This window comes from Felis catus, chromosome D3 (assembly GCF_018350175.1).
Source record: "Felis catus isolate Fca126 chromosome D3, F.catus_Fca126_mat1.0, whole genome shotgun sequence".
In the NCBI taxonomy this organism is placed as follows: domain Eukaryota; kingdom Metazoa; phylum Chordata; class Mammalia; order Carnivora; family Felidae; genus Felis; species Felis catus.
The window spans coordinates 86,587,437-86,607,963 of NC_058379.1; the positions used below are offsets into that span (position 1 = coordinate 86,587,437).

The following is a 20,527-nucleotide window of genomic DNA, read 5'->3' on the forward strand; positions in this document are numbered from 1 at the left end:
AGTAGAACCCGCCTTGGCCGCCGTGCACGTCGGGAGTTGTGGTCTTCGCCCCTTTGTGCTCCGCTCCCGGAATTCCGGACCCGCCGCTGCACCCACCCGCCGAGGGTTCCGGCGTCCCAGCGCGGGCTCCGGCGCGGGAGGCACGGGTCTGGCAAAGACCAACCAGGCCCTGCAAACTCGCCCTGGCTCTGCCAACCTGAATTCTTGGCTCCCGGAGCCTTACAATTTACAATACAGAGTTTGGATTCCCGCACGTCCACCAACGCCCCCCCCACCCCCCGCCCCGCCGTTGGTAACTAAATTCACCTATCCTCTTTAACTGTAAAATGTACCTGCAAAGGCAAGCAGTGTCCTTGGACACCTAAGTTCTGTATAAACACCTGAGGAGGGACAGGGAGGACATAACTGAACAGAAGAGGGGAAAAAAGAGGACTGTAGAAAAAAAAAAAAAAATGGGGAGGGTCGGGGTAAGGGTGTGAATTAATATTTGAATGTCACCAAAGCTGGCATGGCACTGTGATTGGTCTGAACAAATAGGAAAAGAAAAAAGAAAAAAAAATTCTAAGCAATGGTAAGAGCAGCAACAAGATTGAATTTGTAAAGAGATTTGCATTTTAGAGAACATTTGTCTCACCAATGTTTTCAATTTTCCCTAGGAGAGGGATGTCAAGGTACATATACCCATTCCTATTTTGCAAAAAAATGAACTTAAATTCATAGGAGTTCTTCATCCACAGTCACATCAACTATTTAAGTGGCAGATTGAGAGCCTGACCTAAATTTTCCTTGTGACATTCTTAGGACCTTGCTGCCCCTGCAAGGTGTATAGGTAGGTTAGAGAGTGGTGATGTTAGACCCGGATCTAGAAGAATAAGTAGGAATTTGTCTGCCAGGCAAAGAAATGGGGTAAGGGAATTCCTGCCAGAGAAAACAGTTCAAGCAAAGGCAAGGATTCAGAATGAGTCCGTCAAGGTCAGGGAAAGAGAGAAATTCTAGGCGGCCAAATTACCTCTGGGAGGTGGACGGGAAGGTGACTAGCATGCTAGTTCTCCATTTGTCCCTCTGGCTTCCAGGTGGCTGTCGGGAATGGGAGACGGCGGTAGGAAATTGGAGAGTGGGAGGAAAAAGAGGTGTGGATATTTAACCGATGCCCCACTAGCCCATACCTGAGCCTCCCTGGCCGAAATGGTGACAGTGGCTACATTCTTCAACCCTAGGGTAAGAGCTTTTGATGGGTACTGTGCCAAAGGGACCAAAAAGTGGAAACAATTATACCAGCTGAGAAGTTTCTGTAGTTATCCAAGCATGAAAGCTTGGATTTGTGGATTTGAAGTATCAAAGTCAAAATACATATGACAGTACAGAAGAATAATGGAAATAACTTTAGAAAGATATTTCTAAGATGAAAAGTCTTAGATGATGAGAAACTGAGGATGTCAGTGGGGAAGGGTCAGTGATAATACTGTGGGAGAAAAATAAATTACAGTTGACTCTTGATCAACATGGGTTGGAATTGCACGGGTCCACTTACGCACAGATTTTTTTCAATAAATACAATACGGTACTCTAGATGTATTTTCTCTTCCTCTTGATTTTCTTAACATTTTCTTTTCTGTGGCTTGCTATGTTGTAAGAATACAGTGTATACTAAGTATAACCTACAAAATATGTGCTAATCAACTATTATGGGAAAGGCCTCATGTCTACACTAGACAATCAGTAGTTAAGTTTTGGGGAATCAAAAATTATATGTGGATTTTTGACTGAACGGGAGTCACTGCCCCAAAGGCCTGTGTTGTTCAGGGGTAAACTATAATGTAAAACAAGCATGTTTCAAGTTAAAAGGGGGGATCAAACTATAAAATGGTCTCTTTTTAAATGGGATATAATGAACACATAACATTATATCAGTTTCAGGTGTACAACATGATTTGATATTTGTATACACTGCAAGATGATCAACCACAGTATGCCTAGTTACCATCCATCAAAAGTGGTTTTGTTTATGTTGCTTTTATTTTCTAATTTTTATTGTTATTGTTGAGTGTATATTGTTTTTATAATTAGACAAAAGTCATTAAGTCCTGCTTATTACATTCAAAGCAATTATGTGTCATTTTTCTATTAGACTAAGTACTGGTTTGCCAATTTTTCCTCAAAGAATCAATCTTCGATGTATTAATTCTGTTAAAGAGAATACCCAGATTCTAAGGTATTTACTGTACTTTTATTTATTATCATTTGCTTTCTCATTCCTTTCTTAGGTTTGTTTTCTGGCTCCTTTTCTAACTTCTTGAACCAAAGGTTTTATTGCTTTGTTTTCATTCTTATTTAGCTACAGATAATTCCATGAATCTACATCTAAGAAAAGTTTTAATCATATATCATGAATTTAGATTTATAATGTTCTAACTATGGTTATTCCTGACCATTCTGAAACTGCTATTTTCAAACTTTCAATCTCACCCAAGATCTATTTAGAAGGAGGTTTTAATCAGGTCTCTCCTGCATACACTTTAGTTATTAATTTTTACTATTACTCTATCTCAATCAGCAACTTGGGCTTTTATAATTTTGAACATCGATGTAAATTTTCTGCACAATGCCTGAGTACTTGAAAAAATGAACCATATATGCCTGTGTGGATGTATGGAGAACTGTATGTATGGCTATTTGTAATTCTCTACTTGTGCTAACAACCGTGTTTGTTACATTTATTTAAATCCTAACTTATAATAAAAACGTGTGGCATTTTACCGGATGATAAATGGTAGTCATCCAGCTGGCAATGTATATATGGATCAGGAAAGGGATGAAGAGTAGAGACCTTGTATGTTGGAATCTGCTTATCATCACAAGCTATGCAACACAATGGAAAAAAAACATGGACCCAGAAGCGCATGGGTCCACTTAACTCTCAGCCATTCTTCAACCTTTTACCCATACCCATACCCATACATCACTAGCAGGCATGGCCTCAGTCTGCTTTACCCGATCATTTGGCTTCGATGAAGATATTTATACCCTAGATCACAGGAAATATTCAGTTACTCTCCTAAGGGCTCATGATACTATTTGTAGTGATTTGTGCTAGGAGAAAAAAAAATGCTTTTTTTTTTTTTCTTGGAAAAGTTGTGCAGTTTTGTTCTTCCTCACCATGTGAACATGAATTCTAATACTTGGGTTATGTACAGTGGGTCTGTCCGCTGTGATCATATGCATTTCTTACCCTTTATTTCTCTTACCTGACTACATTAAAACATCTGGGGGTGCTTGGGTGCCTCAGTCTGCTGAGCATCTGACTTCAGTTCAGGTCATGATCTCAAGGTGCATGAGTTCAAGCCCCTCATCAGGTTTGCTGCTGTCAGCACGGGCCCGCTTCAGATCCTCTGTTCCCCCCCCCCCCACACACACACACACACCTCTGTCCCTCCCCCACTCATGCTCTCTCTCAAAAATAAACATTTAAATTAAAATATCTGCCTCATATTCATATAAGCTAAACAGGATATTAAAACAAAGTATTATGTAGAGCATAAACCTTGGAACCAAACATAGGTTTGATGTTTATTTATTTTATTTTGAGAGAGAGAGAGAGAAAGAGAGAGAGTGCACATGCACAAGGTAGGGAAACAGAGAGAGAGAGAGAGAGGGAGACAGGGAATCCCAAGTAGGTTCCACACTGTCAGCACAGAGCCTGACGCAGGGCTTGAACTCAAGAATAGTGAGATCATAACCTGAGATGAAACAGAGTCAGACACTTAACCAACTGAACTACCCAGGTGCCCCAGACATAGGTTTAAAACCAGCTTTGCAACCTTCTTAATTGCATAATTATGGGTGAGCTCATTAACTTTCCTGATTGCAAATGACAAAACTTTTACTCAAAGAAGTACACAAAAATCAGTCATTTATTACCTCACTCTAGAAAAGGATCTGGCCTTAGAGACTCAAAAGACACTAAGATTCTTTTTCTCAATATCTTAGCTTTGCTTCTCTGAGTGTGCTTGTCTCATTCTTTTGTATAACTGGCAAAATGTAGAGGAAGAGGGGAACATGGTCCAGACTTCCATCTTCCCATATAGCGACCCTAGAAGAAAGGGAAAGCTTTTCTGCCAACCTCTGGATGTAAAATCCATGGTGAGAACCCCATCAGAATCGACATTGTGAGACTGCCCGTTCGCAGGTTATTTATTCACACTCTGAGCTGCAGGGCAGGGTATTATAATTGGAACAGAGTTAAAAGGAGTTGGGCAGATTTCCACCAAGGAAATAGGTGGGATTAACAGAAAATGGGCAGAAAGAATCTTCGGTAGGGGGGAAAAACCTGATGCCTCTATAACCCCTAAACCTCAGCTTCTACAAGTAGAAATTGGGGTTAAAAATAGCACCCATTGGGGCGCCTGGGTGGCTCAGTCGGTTGATCATCCAACACTTAATTTTGGCTCAGATCATGATCTCACAGTTTGTGGGATCAAGCCCTGTATCAGCTCTGTGCTGACAGCTCGGAGCCTGGAGCCTGCTTCCGATTCTGTGTCTCCTTCTCTCTGACCCTCCCCCGTTCATGCTCTGTCTCTCTCTGTCTCAAAAATAAATAAACGTTAAAAAAAAATTTTTTTTTTAAAGCAAGCAATAGGATTCGTAAACAAAAGGATTCAAACCAATAGATGTAGGGAAGTTATTCATGGTGCCCAGGGCAGGCAAACATTCTGTGGGTCTTCCAGAAAGTCACCTGGAGCCCAGTCTGCCTTACTTAAGAATAAAGATCCTTTATTAATGATTTATTAATAATTCTGATCTTTAAGAAGGAAAGAGACGCATGGCTAAAAGTTTCATCCCCTACTTGTGAATTTTCCTAATTATGCTCCATAACTTTGTCCTATGAATTTACATAATATTTAATTTTTAAGGGGATCATCAAACTCTAATTCGCTTTCCCAATACCAAAACAGAAAGGTAATAAATATTTTATGCCGTTTTAAACTGGGAGAATTGAAGCAAGGTATATTCATGTTCCACTTCAAATAGCAAAGCACATGGATTTGAACTCTGCTTTCTTTGCACATGTTAATAAATAGGGGTCTTAATTATAGATGTGGAGAAGCAGACAAGGATGTCTATCACCATTTCTGTTCAACATTATACTGGAAGTTTTATTCAGAGTAATTGGCGAGAAAAAGAAATAAAAGACATCCAGATTAGAAAGGAAGAGTAAATCTATTTCTATTTGCAGGTGACATGACCTTACATGTAGAAAATTCTAAGGAATCCACAAAGAAACTATTAGAGCAAAGGAAAGACTTAACAAGGTTACAGAATACAAAACCAGTGTACAAAATAAAGTTCTATTTGTGTATTCAAGCAACAAATAATCCAAAAACTAAGTTAAGAAAACGATTACAATAACAATAAACAGAACAAAATGCTTAGGAATAAATTTAAAACAAATATAAGACATCCACATGGAAAATTACAAAGTATCATTGAAAAGCATTTTAAAAGACCTGAATAAATAGATGGGGCACCTGGGTGGCTGGGTCGGTTGAGCATCCAACTCTTGATTTCGATTCAGGTCATGATCTCACAGTTTGTGAGTTCAAGCCCCACATCAGGCTCTGTGCTGACAGTGCAGAGCCTGCTTGGGATTGTCCCCCCACCCCACCCCCACCCCCACTTCTCCTTTGCTCGTGCACTCTCTCTCAAAATAAATAAATAAACTTTTAAAAAATAAATAAATAAAAAATAAAAGACCTAAATAAATAGAAAGACATCCTGTGTCAATGATTGGAAGATTTTATATTGTTAAAATGGCAATACTGCCCCAAACTGAACTACAGGTTTAAAGCAATTTCTGTCAAATATGCAGCCACCATTCTCGTAGAAAGTGATATGGTTACCCACATGGAAAGAATATGGACATTATTGGCTTATATTCATATGGAAATTAAGGGAAACAGACTAGCCAGAACAAAATTGAAGGACTTCTGTTTCCCAGCTTCAAAACTTACTACAAAGCTCAGTACAATTGACAGCCCAGAAATAATCACTCACATTTTGGTCAATTGACTATCCATCAGTGTGGCAAGATAATTCGATGAGGAAAGACTAGGTTTTTTTCCACAAATGGGACAACTGGATATCCACATGCAAAAGAATGAATTTAGATCCATACTTCATACCGTCTACAAAATGAACTCTAAGTGGATCAACGTCCTAAATACAAGCCCTGAAACGATAAAATTCTCCGGAAAAAAACAAACAAACAAACAAACAAACAAACAAAAAAAACAAAAAAAAAAACATAGGCATACATCTTCATGGTGTGATTTAGGTAATGGTTTCTTAGACGTGACAGCAAAAACACGAGCAAAAATTTAGGACATGAAAAGATCGTGAACATCATTAGTTGTCAAGGAAATGCAAATCAAAAAAAAACAAAAAAAAACAAAATGAGATACCCCATCACACTCTCTAGGATGGCTAAAATCAAAAAGAGGAGAAATGGCATTGTTGGCAAAGAAATGGAGAAATTGGAAGCCTCACATGCCGCTGTTGAGAATCTAAAATGATGCGGCCACTGTGGAAAACAGTCTGGCAGTCCCTCAAAAAGTTAAACATAGAATTAACATACCACCCAGCAATTCTCCTCCTAGATATATACCCAAAAGAACTGAAAACACGTATTCAAGCAAATACTTGCACACGAGGGTTCATAACAGACCTATTTGCAATAGCCAAGGTGGAAATAACTCAAATGTCCTACTATGGAGGAAATGGGTACACAAAAATACAATTGGAAAGTATTTAGCCATAAGACGAAATGAAGTAGTTATACACATTGCAACATGGATGACCTTTGAAAACATTGTATCAGGTGAAAGAACCACGTCACAAAAGGTCACCTATGATATGATTCCATTTATCTGGGTATGAGTTTGCTCAGGCTGCCACGACAAAACACCACAAGCTGGGTGGCTTGGACAACGAGCTGTATTTCCTCACAGTTCTGGATGAACTGGGAGGAAATAAATAAATCCTGAACTCTGACGAAATAAATAAAGGAGTTCAAGGTCAAGGCACCAGAAAATTTAGTTTCTGGTGAGACCTCTCATTCTGGCTTGGAGATGGCTGCCCTCTAGCTGTGTCCCCTCACAGATTTTCCTCTTTATGTGCCTGGGGGGAGAGCCTCTCCAGTGACTCTTACTCTTCTTATAAGGACAGCAGTCCAACGGGATTAGGGTTCCACCCTATGACCTCATTTAACCTTAATTACTTCCTTAAAGGTATTCTCTCCAAATATAGTCATATTGAGAGAGCTTCAGTATGTGGATTTGGCTGGGAAACAATTCATCCCCTCTGCGGATGGTGGGAGGGGGGAGTGGGCAGTGACCGATAAATGGGTACAAAGTCCTCTTTTGGGGATGATGACAATGTTTTGGACCTAGATAAGGGTGATGGTTGCACAATATTGTGAACATTCTCAATGCTACTGAACTGTATAGTTTAATCAAAATGTTAATTTTATTAAAGTTATGTGAATTTCCCCTCAATTAAAAAAATTAATTGAGGGGTGCCTGGGTGGTTCAGTCAGTTGGGCGTCCAACTTCAGCTCAGGTCATGATCTCACAGCCCATGAGTTAGAGCACCACAATGGGCTCTGTGCTGACAGCTCAGAGCCTGGAGTCTGCTTCAGATTCTGTGTCTCCCTCTCTCTCTCTCTGGCCCTTCCCTTCTCGCGCTCTGTCCTTATCTCTCTCAAAAATAAATACACATTAAAAAATTTTTCTAAATTAATTGAAATTTTAGGAAAAAGTCAGCAAATAACAAGTTTTGGTGAGGATGTGGAGAAACCAGAACCCCTGTATACTGCCGTAGAAATGTATAATGCTGCAGTAACCTTGGAAAATAGTCAACAGCCCCTCAAAAAGGTAAACAGCAATTCTACTTCTAGGTACTTGCCCCCAACATGAAAGCACGTACTCACAAAAACTTGCACATGAATGTTCATAACAGCCTTATTCACAAGAGCTGAAATATAGAAGCAACCAAAATGTCTGTAATTCATGAGTGGATAAAACATGGGTAGATGGAATGGATAAATCATATCTGTAAAATGAAACATTATATAGCTAAAAAAAAAAAAAGGTGGGGGGAATGAAATACTGATACACCCGATCACATGGATGAAACTTGGAAACATTATGCCCAGTGAAAGAAGACAGCACAAAAGGCCACATATTATATGATCTCGTTTACGTGAAATATCCTGAGAAGGCACATCTACAGAAGCAAAATGATGTAGTGTTTACTTAGATTCAGTAGTCGTTGGGGGAAAAGAGTAGCCACAGCTAAGGGGTGGGGGTTTCTTTTGGAGATGATGAAAATGAAAATGTTCTAAAATTACCTGTGATGACAGTTCCACGTAACTGTGAATAAATAAAAACCATTGAAATGTACACCTTAAAATGCTGAATTACATGGCGTGTGAATTATGTTTCAATAAGGTGTTACAAAAATAAAAGCAATAAGAAGACATTAAGTTGAAAACAAAAATTTATTTTATAAAGAACTTAATTTGTAAAGACATCAACATAGTTTGGTAAGGAGAATTAGAAGAGTGTCCTTTTCTGAGAACTTATGAAAGCAGCATTTTCTATATATCTGGTGACATTTAGATGTAGCCTTCTAAAGTGATCGATTAGGGGCACCTGGGTGGTTCAGTTGGTTGAGCGTCTGACTTCGGCTCAGGTCATGATCTCGCGGTCTGTGAGTTCGAGCCCCGCGTCGGGCTCTGTGCTGACCGCTCAGAGCCTGGAGCCTGCTTCCGATTCTGTGTCTCCCTCTTTCTCTGCACCTCCCCTGCTCATGCTCTGTCTCTCTCAAAAATAAACATTAAAAAAAAAAATTAAAGTGTTCGATTAGATGAATGGCCCTTATGTGAACCTTTGAGTTTCATTCCCAGATATCTACATTATTCAGCAAGACATTTCTGTCCCCATTTCCCTACTACCTTCCATTTAAATGTTCACTGTCACTTAACCTCTCAGAAACACTCCCTTTGGTAAAGTGAGGTAAGTAGATACTTTCATTTCCACACCGTGAGATTCGATTAGCTAATGATGGAGAAGTTCTTGGACGAAGAGTCCAGTGCAAGTTCAAAGTAATACTGTTATTATGTTTAGGTATCTTTTCAATATGTAAAGTCATATAACCTCATTATTATAGTCAGATACATGATTCCTGGCAAGTGTAACTTCCAGGGAAAAGAAATAAAAGCCACCTCTTTACAGATCTAGCACAAACACACATTTTCCTGAGATCTTCACGCGGTGCCCAAGTTTGCAACCTCTCTCTCAACTCAACTTTAATGATAATGGCCTCCATTTGTGCCCCTGCTGAATGTAATCTATTTAATTGAAGTTCCGAAAATGACCCTGACTTTCAGCCCTGCCTTGGCTGGTGAGACAGCCATGTTGAATGCATCTTGGATCTGTAAATAAAATACTGATTCTAGTCACTTCTACAGAGTGCATTTTGATACTGTGGATTTTTTTTTTTTTTCAGTGCTGACTCAATTTTAAAGTTAAGTATCTCTAAGGGAAAGTGGGATATCAGTTAAGGCAAAAGGGCAGTCTAGGGCTAACACTGGTAATTTCTTTAAAAAATACTTTGAGCCCTCTCTTAATTTGTGAAGGTAACCTTGCACAGCAATCAGATAGATTAAACACTGTGTCATGTTGACTCTGAAATGAAGACAAAAGTCTTGGAATTCTAAAGAACGTCTTCTCGCATAGCAGGTCTCTACAATGAATACACTTCTTACTGACAGTATTTTAGGACACTTCAGAAGGTCTAGGGAAGACTGGGTCTCACAGGGACCTTTGGCTGACCACTTGAAGACCTCTCCATATGTGCTTTTCCACAGGAGTTGTGCCCATGTTGTCTGCTTAGTAAATATTCTGATTAAAAAATGAATGAACAGATGACACTTAAGATCATTGTACTTGTAGTTTCTGACCATAATTTGTTAATCCTAAGTGTTTCCCCCTCTGCAAATTCAAATCCTTTGTCTTTTGTTCTGACGTGTACCTAGTTAGCAGAATAATAGTTCCCCCAAAGATGTCCGCATCCTGCTCCCTGGAACCTATGAGTATCTTACTTTACATGGCAAAGGAGAATTAAAGTTGCAGGTGGAATTAAGGTTGTTAATCAGATGAGTTTAACATGGAGAAATTATCCTAGATTTTCTTAATGGGCCCAGTGTAACTATAATGGGTGCTTGGGTGGCTCAGTTGATTGAGTCTCTGACTTCGGCTCAGATCATGATCTTGTAGTTTGTGAGTTCGAGCCCGTCATTGGGTTTACTGCTGTCAGCGCGGAGCCCGCTTTGGATCCTCTGTCCCCCTCTCTCTCTGCCCCTCCCTGGTTCACGCTGTCTCTCTCAAAAATAAACATTAAATAAATAAATAATAAACAAATAAATGGCTTTAAAGGTGGTGGGGGGGGACAAAAAAGGAGGTCACAGGCAGCATGAGATTCATTTGCTATCACTGGCTTTGACGATGACCAGGGAATGCTGTTAGCTCCAAAAGCTGGAAAAGGCAAGAAAGGGATTTTCTCTAGAGGCTGCAGAGAAAGCATAACCCTGCAGACACCTTGAGTTTAGCCAGGGATAGCCTTGTCACACTTTGGATCTGGAAAAACTGTAAAATAACAATTTTTTGTAGTTCTAAGCCAGGGAGTTTGTGGTCATCTGATACAACAGCATACAGAAAATGGATACAGTTGCCTCCTTCTTGTTGACTCACTGGAGTTCCTTGCATAGTGTAGATATTGACCTGTGGTCTACTTTTCCATCTTAAACAAGTCTTCTTACCTTCTCAATCTGTCACTTTTTCTGTGCTGTCCTTCATTCAACAAAAATCTTTAATTTTTGTGGAGTCGAATCTCTCTCATTTTTTTTTTTTTCTCTCATGCATCGTACTCTTTGGTATTTTGTTTAAAACCTTTTCTCTCCCTCAAGTTCCAAAGACATTTTCCTTTCTTTCCTTTGTTAGTGTTACGGCTTAAACTTTCCAATTTAGGTTTCCAGTTCACGGAGAAGCTGGTCGTTCATGCGGGGTGAAGTAGGTCTCTGTTGGTTAGGATGCTGTAATAGGGTCCAAACTTGCTGTGGCTTAAGAAAGACAGAAATTTCTTTGGCTCTGACTAAAGGTCAAGGTATCGACAGGCAATCCAGACATGCAGGACCTCAACCCTTGCCTTTCATGTTGGAATCCGGGCAGCTACTCTAACACATGTGTCATCTTAAGGGACAGGGGATGTTTTCATTCCCACCTGCTTTCTGATAAATGCATCCAAAGACAGAAACTTATATTATGTTCTGCTTTACATTTGTCTCCACATTTTGAGCTTTACATTTTTTAAGTGTCATTTATGTCTGCAAATCTTATAATTTGCTGGGGGTGGGGGGGTGTCCATTAACACTCGGCAGATTTAGCAGTTTTTCCTGTTTTTCATTGCATCGCGTCACAGAACAATCTTCTGTGACATTTTTGTCTTTGGGTCTCAATGTTGTGTCATGGTGTAATGTTTTGGAAGATATTTATTTATTAACGTTCCAAATGTCAATTAACATGCAACACCATGAGACGTATCAATGGAAATAATTAAGTTAACCCAATAGATACATAGAACCTGCAAAGTGTGGCTGCACTGGTAGGTACATAGGTGATGAGACTTATTTTATAATTGGCAATGGGCAAGTTTCTTTTGATGCTTATTTTTTTTTTAATTTTTTTTTCAACGTTTATTTATTTTTGGGACAGAGAGAGACAGAGCATGAACGGGGGAGGGGCAGAGAGAGAGGGAGACACAGAATCGGAAGCAGGCTCCAGGCTCTGAGTTGTCAGCACAGAGCCCGATGCGGGGCTCGAACTCACGGACCGCGAGATCGTGACCTGGCTGAAGTCGGACGCTTAACCGACTGCGCCACCCAGGCGCCCCTTGATGCTTATTTTTAAGACTCATTCCAATTTCAAGAACATGAATGCAGTAATATTAATAATAGTAATAAATAACAGAAAGCTAAGCAATTTTTCCACTTTTTCTACTAAAACCTACCACAAAATTATGTTCTTCAGCACTACAGACTAAGCAAATATTTAAGAGAAGAAGAAAGGGGGGGAAGCACAGAAAAAAAAAAAAAATATATATATATATATATATATATATATATATATATATATAGGAACCCTTATGCCCATTGGTATGAATATAAAATGGTAGAAAAAAATGTATGGCCTTTCCTCAAAAAATTAAATATTGAATTACCATTTGATCCAGCAACCCTGCTTCTGGGCACATACACCAGATAAAAAGCTGGAGCCCAAATAGACAGTTGTACACACTTGTCCCTTGCAGCGTTGTTCAAAACCCAACATGCAGAAGCAACCCAAGTGTCCATCAACAGATAGATGAATTAGATAAAACGTGGCTGATAGATGCAATGAAATATTATTTGTCCTTGATAAGGGAGTGAAATTCTACACGCCACACCATGGCTGAAACTTGAGGACAGTATAAGGAAACTAAAACAGACACAAGGACCAACACTCTATGATTCCACTTACGTGAGCCACCTGGGACAGTCAGATTTACAAAGACAGAAAGTAGAATGGTGGTAGCCAGGGGCGGGGGCAAGAGGACATTACTGTCGAATGGGTCCAGAGTTCCAATTGAGGAAGATGAAAACATTGTGGAGCTGGGTAGTGACGACGCCTGCACGACAATGTAAATGTGCTATGTCACTGTGAGCTGTACATTTAAAAATGGGTAAGATGGTAAGCTTTAAAGGGCGCCTGGATGGCTCAGTTGGTTAAGCATCTAACTTGATTTCCACTCAAGTCATGATCTCACAGTTCGTGGGATTGAGCCCCACGTCGGCTCTGCACAGAGCATGGAGTCTGTTTGGGATTCTCTCTCTCTCTGCCCCTTACCTCTGAAAATAATAAACATATTTTTAAAAATGGTCAACTTTAATGTATATTTTACCACCATTTTAAAAATAAAATTTTAAAAAGACATATAAATTTGAAAAGTGAGAAGAAGTGGCTGATGATAGGGTCCTGTAGTGTCTCATCACAGTTTCGTGATTTCGTCCAAAGGTTATCTTCTACAGTTAGCAAATAAAACAAACAGGTGACAACATCACACAGAAATGAGGCATGAGGGACCTATCAATGCAGGGGACATCCAAGTCATGTCAGGAACCTGGATGGGGAGGTTGGAATCACAGAATGTTAAGACTTCAAAGTGAACTTAGAGGGGGCGCCTGGGTGGCTCAGTCAGTTAAGCATCTGACTTCAGCTCAGTTCATGATCTCATGGTTTGTGAGTTTGATCCCCACATTGAGCTCTGTGCTGACAGAGCAGGCTCAGAGCCTGGAGCCTGCTTCGAATTCCGGATCTCTTTCTCTCTTTGCCCATCCCCCACTTGCTCTTGGTCTCTCTCTCTCTCTCTCAACAATAAATAAAAAAAAAAATTTTAATTCAAAATGAATTTAGAGACAGTGTTCATGGTTTAGTTTGCTTGTTTATTTCTTATTTTAACCCAGTAGCTGTGGGCCTACAGACTGTGAGTCAATCCTAATTTGTTTATAATTTTATATATCTATTTTTGTTTTAGTTTTTTGAGAAAGAGAGAGAGAGGGCACAGATGAGCGAGGGGCAGAGAGAGAGAGAGAGAATCCCACTACGGACAGGGTGGGGGAAAAGACAGAGAGAGAAGCAGGGCTCACCCAAAATGTGTCTCATGTTCACCTGAAGAGGGGCTCGAGCTCACCCGATGGGGGTCTCGAACTCACGAACCATGAGATCATGACCTGAGCCAAAGTCAAATGCTTAACAACTGAGCCTCTCAGAGTGCTATATATAGTTTTAATTTGCACACATGCACCATTGTAGGGAGACAGTCTGTGACTTTCATCAGATTCACAAAGCAATCTCTCAACCTGCAGAAACTGAAGAAATAGGTCCAGTCCAAGCTCCCCTTTCGTGGATGAGGAAGCTGAGACTTGAAGAAAGATGGCTTCAAGCCCAAGGTCACAGAGTTAGTTACAGTAGAATCTGCTTCTCCTTTTCACAGAGGTATTTTGCGTTTCAGGTGACTTCCCCTTGAGGGTGTTTCCATTTTTAAGAGAGCGCTTCTTGGAACTAGCTGTCCTCAGAACAAAGGGATGGCTTGTAGCGCCCTTGGCTTTGCCGGTCCTGCCTTCACTGATTCCAGTGGGAGTCTTTTACCAAGGGAGGGACAAGGGCGACCAGAATAGAAGCAGAGGAAGGGTACAGTATCTTCTGACAGCCATGGAGGGCGGGGGGCAGGTGCAGGCTGTAACTTTTTGGATGTCCTTGGGTTTAAATGACACCCCTGAGATGGTGACAGGAAGTAGAACCATTGTACTCATATCACAGAAGGATCTAGCTGCAGGGTGGGGCACAGCAAGGTCCAGTGTCCCCAGGGAGGCTGGAGAGTCATTCGCAGCAGGACCTTCCCAGAACAAAAAGAGAAGGAAGAAATTTGGGCTTAGCACAATGACACAGAGAGCAAACAGGCAGTCTGATAAAGCATCAAGCCGGCCAAAGAAATCTAAGCCTTCTTCTTGGCGGGAACTAGCTGTGTTTTAGTAATAAGATCCTTCCTCAGAAAAGCAGGTGATTTGTAGACAACTGGTGTTCATGAGCACACATCAGTGGGTTTGGCTGAAAACCTCACAATGCCAGAGAATAGAAGAGTTAAATCAAATAATGAAGGTGCCATAGTGGTTCAGTAAACGGAGGCAAACTGCCCGGAAACCGTGCGCCCTTGTATTAAGTCTCAGAAATGTTGTGCCAGGTGGACACAATGCTCAAAAGAAGTGTTAGTTAAATTAGTAGATTAGAATTATCAGCTAATTAAACTGTGGGGCATAGTCTTCCCAGCATGAAGCAGTAGTCAGGCAGAACCTATTCCAATTAGCCAGGGGGAAACAGGACTCCTGGGAGGAGGAGGGGAGCAGCTCAAAAGATGCTCCCGGATCCTCAGACTCTCTGCAGTACCTGCTCAGAAGATCCATTTAGTGATGGGGAGAGACGTGCTTTACGAATGTGGAGGATTCCAGCAATAACTCATTTTTCTATACATGAAGATAAAGCGGTCTCTTTCAGGGGCACCTGAGTGGCTCAGTCGGTTGAGCTTCTGACTTCAGCTTAGGTCAGGATCTCATGGTTCACGAGTTCGAGCCCCACATCGGGCTCTCTTCTGTCAGCATGGAGCTCACCTTGGATCTTCTGTCCTCCTTTCTCTCTGCCCCTCCCCTGCTCTATCTCACAAAGATAAATAAACATTAAAAAAAATTTTTTTTAATCTGCCTCTTTCAGACAATGTGGACAGCAAATATAAGAGACACTGGTTTGTTTTTTCTTGTATCCATGAAATGAACTCTCAGAAAGTTTGAGGCATAAGAATCAAAGTGTTCATGGGGCACCTGTGTGGCTCAGTCGGTGTCCAACTTCAGCTCAGGTCATGATCTCACGATTCATGGGTTCGAGCCCTGCATCAGGCTCTGTGCTGACAGCTCACAGCCCGGAGCCTGCTTCAGATTCTGTGTCTCCCTCTCTCTCTGCCCTTCCCCTCTCGAGCTCTGTCTCATGCTCTCTCTCAAAAAATAAATAAACATTAAAAAGAAAAGAATTAGAGTGTCTGACAATGGCCTGTATGCTGGGCCAGAATTTGAATTATTTACACAATAAAAAATAAAAATTGTTTTCCTGTAATGTCAAATGTACAGTTTTCTGCTATTATAATTTTTAATCATATACTGACTCTTGCACTAAGGATTATCTACAATAATGTATAGCATCAATACATGTGAATGGGGAATTAAAAAGAAATTAAAAATCTATATGGTAAAAAAAGATCTGGTCAGTAGAACAATGAATGTTACATGAGCTGCTTAGCATGAGAAACTGTAAAAAGTCTTATGTGATCAACTGGTGTCAATTTGACATCAACTATAACAATTTTATTTTTAGCATTGTAAGAATAAACATACAATAAACTCTCAAAGAAGATGTATCATAAATAATCCAGTCTGGCTATTTTAACCACCCAAATAATTCAAGGTTATTGGATTTTTTAATTACATATTCAGGGGGCACCTGGATGGCTCAGTTGTTTGAGTGTCTGACTCTTGATTTCGGCTCCGGGTCCTGGGATCAAGCCCCTCACTGGGTTCTGCACTGAGCGTGAAGCTTACTTGAGATTCTCAATCTCTCTCTCTCTCTTTTCCTTTGCCCCTCTCCCTTGCTTGTACTCACTCTCTAAAATTTTTTTAATTAAAAAATAAAATTATATATTTAGAGTTTTCACGATAGAAGTAATCATTGTCATTAAAGATGTGTTTGAAATTACAAAGAGGTGGAAAAAGAAAAATTACATTTTACTTTAGGACTTCTGTGTACAGGTTTATTTGCTTATTTTGGGTACATAGTAACAGTACAGTTATAATACATATGATTTGGTGTTCTTATCTTGTTCCTTAAATGGAAATCATCTTCCAATGATTATTAGATCTTACTTCCAACAATAGCCTCTGTTATTATACATACCATACTTCCTAAATTGCATCTTAATAGTTGCACAACATTCCGCTAATTGTTTATTATTTACAATAGCACCAAAAAGTGCTTAGGAATCAACTTCACAAAATAAATGCAACACTTGTACACTGAAAATTACAAAACACGATTGGAAAAATCTTTTTTTAAGGCCTAAATAAATGGAAAGACATCCTGTGTCACAGATTGGAAAACTCAATATCCGTAAGATGACAATACTCCCAAATTGATCTATACATGCAATGCAATCCCTCACAAAATTCCACCTGCCCTTTCCTTGGAAAAGAACAAGGTTCATCCTAAAGTTCACTGAAGAGAGGCTCACAGACACAATGAAGATGCTAAGTCAGTGGTTTATTAATTTATTCAAAACACACAGTGAGACACTGTATGGGGGGAGACAGAATAGTGCAATATAGCATAGAGAACAAGCACGGTAAAAGAGGACCCTCCCTGAATCTTGGGATTCTCATCTCTCTCTCTCTCTCTCTCTCTCTCTCTCTCTCTCTCTCTCTCTCTCCTTTCCTCTCTCCAACCCCTCTCTTCCAGTCACAAGGACCAGAGTTGAGGTTAAGCAGGAAGTGCCTGGGGTGGGTTACAGGCACTGCCTCCATTAGAACCCAGGGGCAAGTACTTAGGGCCTCAGCTGTGAATCGCCAGCGGGCCTGCTGAACAACCACGGTTTTGTCTGTGTTGCTTAACCCAAGCACAATGGGGCCAGGATGGGTCCAAATGAGTAGCCAATTTAGGGACGATTAGCTGTCAACCTAGAAGTGACATGATCTGTACCTCATGACTTGGCCCATCTCCTATTTTTCTTCTGTAAACACTTTTGCTCATTTCATCCTATTTATCATATGTGTAATATGTCTTGAAAGTTGCTAGTGTATTATCCACATTTAACATAGCTTATGAATTCTGCTCATGTTTTTCAAGCGACTTCTTTGCTCATTTTCTATCTTTAGCACATCTCATGAGTTTTACCTATAACGGGTATGCTATTAGCTTATGTATGCTTATGTACACTTAACACATATGAGTTTCATCCATCCCATCTGTGATGGTGAATTTTATGTGTCAACTTAACTGGGTTAAAGGACGCCCTGATAGCTGGGAAAACATTACATCTGGATGTGTCGGCAAGGCTGTGTTTGGAAAACATTAGCATTGGAATCAGTAGACTCAGCAAAACAGATCCACCGTTAACCAATGAGGTGGCGTCGTCCAATTCCTTGAGGGCCAGAATAGAAATTGATTAGCATAGAAAAGGTACAGGAAGAGTGAATTTACTCACTGTGCTCCGCTGGGATATACCCGTCTTTTCCTCCGACATCAACATCTGTGCCTCTGGTTGTCGGGCTTTCAACTCAGACTGGGACTTACACTCAGACCTTCGAGTTCGGGCTGAATTTTATCAGTGGCTTCGCTGGTCTCCAGTTTACAGATGGCGGTTGGTAAGACTTCTTGGCCTCCAAACCACATGAACCAATTCCTACCTGCTCTGTTTCTGCAGAAAACCCTAACTGATATACTTTCTGTCTCTCTCGTCTTCTGTCAGAATCAAATAGTCATAAATAATATAGCAAACTCACATTTTTAAAATAATTTTTTGTTCATTTATTTATTTTAGAGAGACAGAGAAGCACGAGTGGGGGAGGGGCAGAGAGAGGGAGAGAGAGAGAGAGAGAGAGAGAGAGAATCCCAAGGAAGCCCCTTGCTGCCAGCGAAGAGCCCGATGTGGGGCTTGAACTCACGTCCCATGAGATCCTGACTTGAGCCAAACCAAGAGTCAGACACTTAACTGACTGAGCCACCCAGGTACCCCAGCAAACTCACATTATAAGGATAGAGACAAACTACTGGATTTAGTCCATTTTCAGGGTACTTTCATATTATATATTTCATTACATATTACATCTTCATAAAATATTATAAACTTTAGCCATTTGACCTTCCAAGCCAATGTGACCCTTTGTAAAGTACTAGCCCTATTGGTTGACAGTTACAGTCAAGTTGTTTTCATCCTTGGCCTCCTAATACAACTGTATCCATCGAGAGACAGAAATCACAAGAGTTATTTTTTTGTTTTTAATTTTTTTTTTCAACATTTATTTATTTTTGGGACAGAGAGAGACAGAGCATGAACGGGGGAGGGGCAGAGAGAGAGGGAGACACAGAATCGGAAATAGGCTCCAGGCTCTGAGCCATCAGCCCAGAGCCCGACGCGGGGCTCAACTCCCAGACCGCAAGATCGTGACCTGGCTGAAGTCGGACGCTTAACCGACTGCGCCACCCAGGCGCCCCCACAAGCGTTATTTTTACATAGACAATTTAACATAAAGGATCAATCACTAGATATAAAAAATCGTTGACTATGTTTTGAAGATCTGAAAAGCTAAAACAGGGAACACTAAACCACCATGGAGATAACAAAACTTCAGGAAGCAAGTGTCCCGAGGTGGTACTTTGATTCTGGTTCTTCAAAGGTTAGAAAAATTGCAAACTGGATTCACTTCCTGCCCTAGGAATCAGCCGCTGTTGTTGGAGTGAAAAAATATCGCTGGGGGTTTGCTCACAGCTCAGGGGCAGACAAGAAGCCCCCAAGAAGGAAAAGCCCTCATCCCTACCCCTGCAGCCTTCCTCTGGCCGTCCCTATGGGCAGAACCCACAGGGAATCAATTGACAGAGCAGATACGTGGTTTGCAGAGACCCAACCTCCCAACACATAGCCTGGTAGAGAGGCTGGTGTGGAGTTGAAGGCCAAAGACTTAGTGATGGCACAACAACCCCATCCAATGGAGTTAGATAATTTATGTGTCGTTATTACTGAAGAATAGCAATTCCTCGCTGGCATCAGAGCTACGTATGGACTGAAGGCACAGGGGCCAATTTTTATTTCTATGGGTTTTAAACTGGTATTCTATTGCAGGGAAAGTCTAAGAATCGATCCCAAAAGGAGTAACATATATTTCCTCTTTGAGTGGGGGAAACTATCCTGAATTGTCAGTTAATGGTCAATACTTTATCCTCCTGAATGTTTTATTTTTAACCCACGTTTCTTTCAGACTTTCAAAAAGGCTTATTCAGAGTTTTTTGCTAGGATATAATGATAAGATACTTCTGAGTGTTAAACCTCTAGTAAGTGTCCCCATTTTCTACAAATTTATAAAGGGTCACTTTCAATTGCCATATGAATTTTTATCTCTATCCCATTGGGTATAAATATAGCTATAAAACTCTTTCTACTGAAATACTTAATGATTCAAAATAAGTTCCATTCACCTAGAGATATTACGCTAAGTGAATTAGGTCATAGAAAGACAAATACCATTCGATTTCACTTATATGTGGAATCTAAAAAACAAAACAAATGAACAAGCAAAACAAGACAGAAACAGATTCATACATACAGAGAACAAACTGGTGGTTGCCAGAGGGTGGCGGGGGGGGGGGGGAGTGGGTAATGGGTGAAATAGCTGAAACGAATTAAGAGGTACAAACTTCCACTTATAAAGAATTCATGGGGATGAAAAGTACAGCATAGAGAATATAGTCAATAATATTATAACTTCGTACGGTAACAGATGGTGTGATATGATTCATAGGAAATATATATTTAGTCAAATGACCAAAATAGTTTTCTCAGATACAGTTGATCTTCATTCACAGTTACTGAAAATGCCCCAGAGCCATAGAGGTGAAATGGGGATCTTATTATTAAGGAAGGTAACTTTTGGATTGTACCCAAGCGTGGAGGTTAGTTGCCAGGAGGACCAACTCTGGGATTAGAGTGTTAGAACCTCTAGTCCCTTCCCCTGACCTCTAATGAGGGGAAAGAGCTGGAGACTGAATCAGCCAATAACCAATAACAA

The 20,527-nt window shown here is 40.5% G+C and overlaps 1 long non-coding RNA gene across 1 annotated transcript; it reads right to left on the reverse strand.

The window, feature by feature from the left end:
- Positions 1-13,923: 13,923 nt before the first annotated feature.
- LOC123381108 lies at positions 13,924-18,363 on the reverse strand. Its single transcript, XR_006587629.1, has 2 exons — positions 15,096-18,363; positions 13,924-14,547 (listed from the first exon to the last, which is right to left on the reverse strand). It is a non-coding gene; the product is annotated as an uncharacterized LOC123381108 (long non-coding RNA).
- Between the last annotated feature and the right edge of the window lie 2,164 nt (positions 18,364-20,527).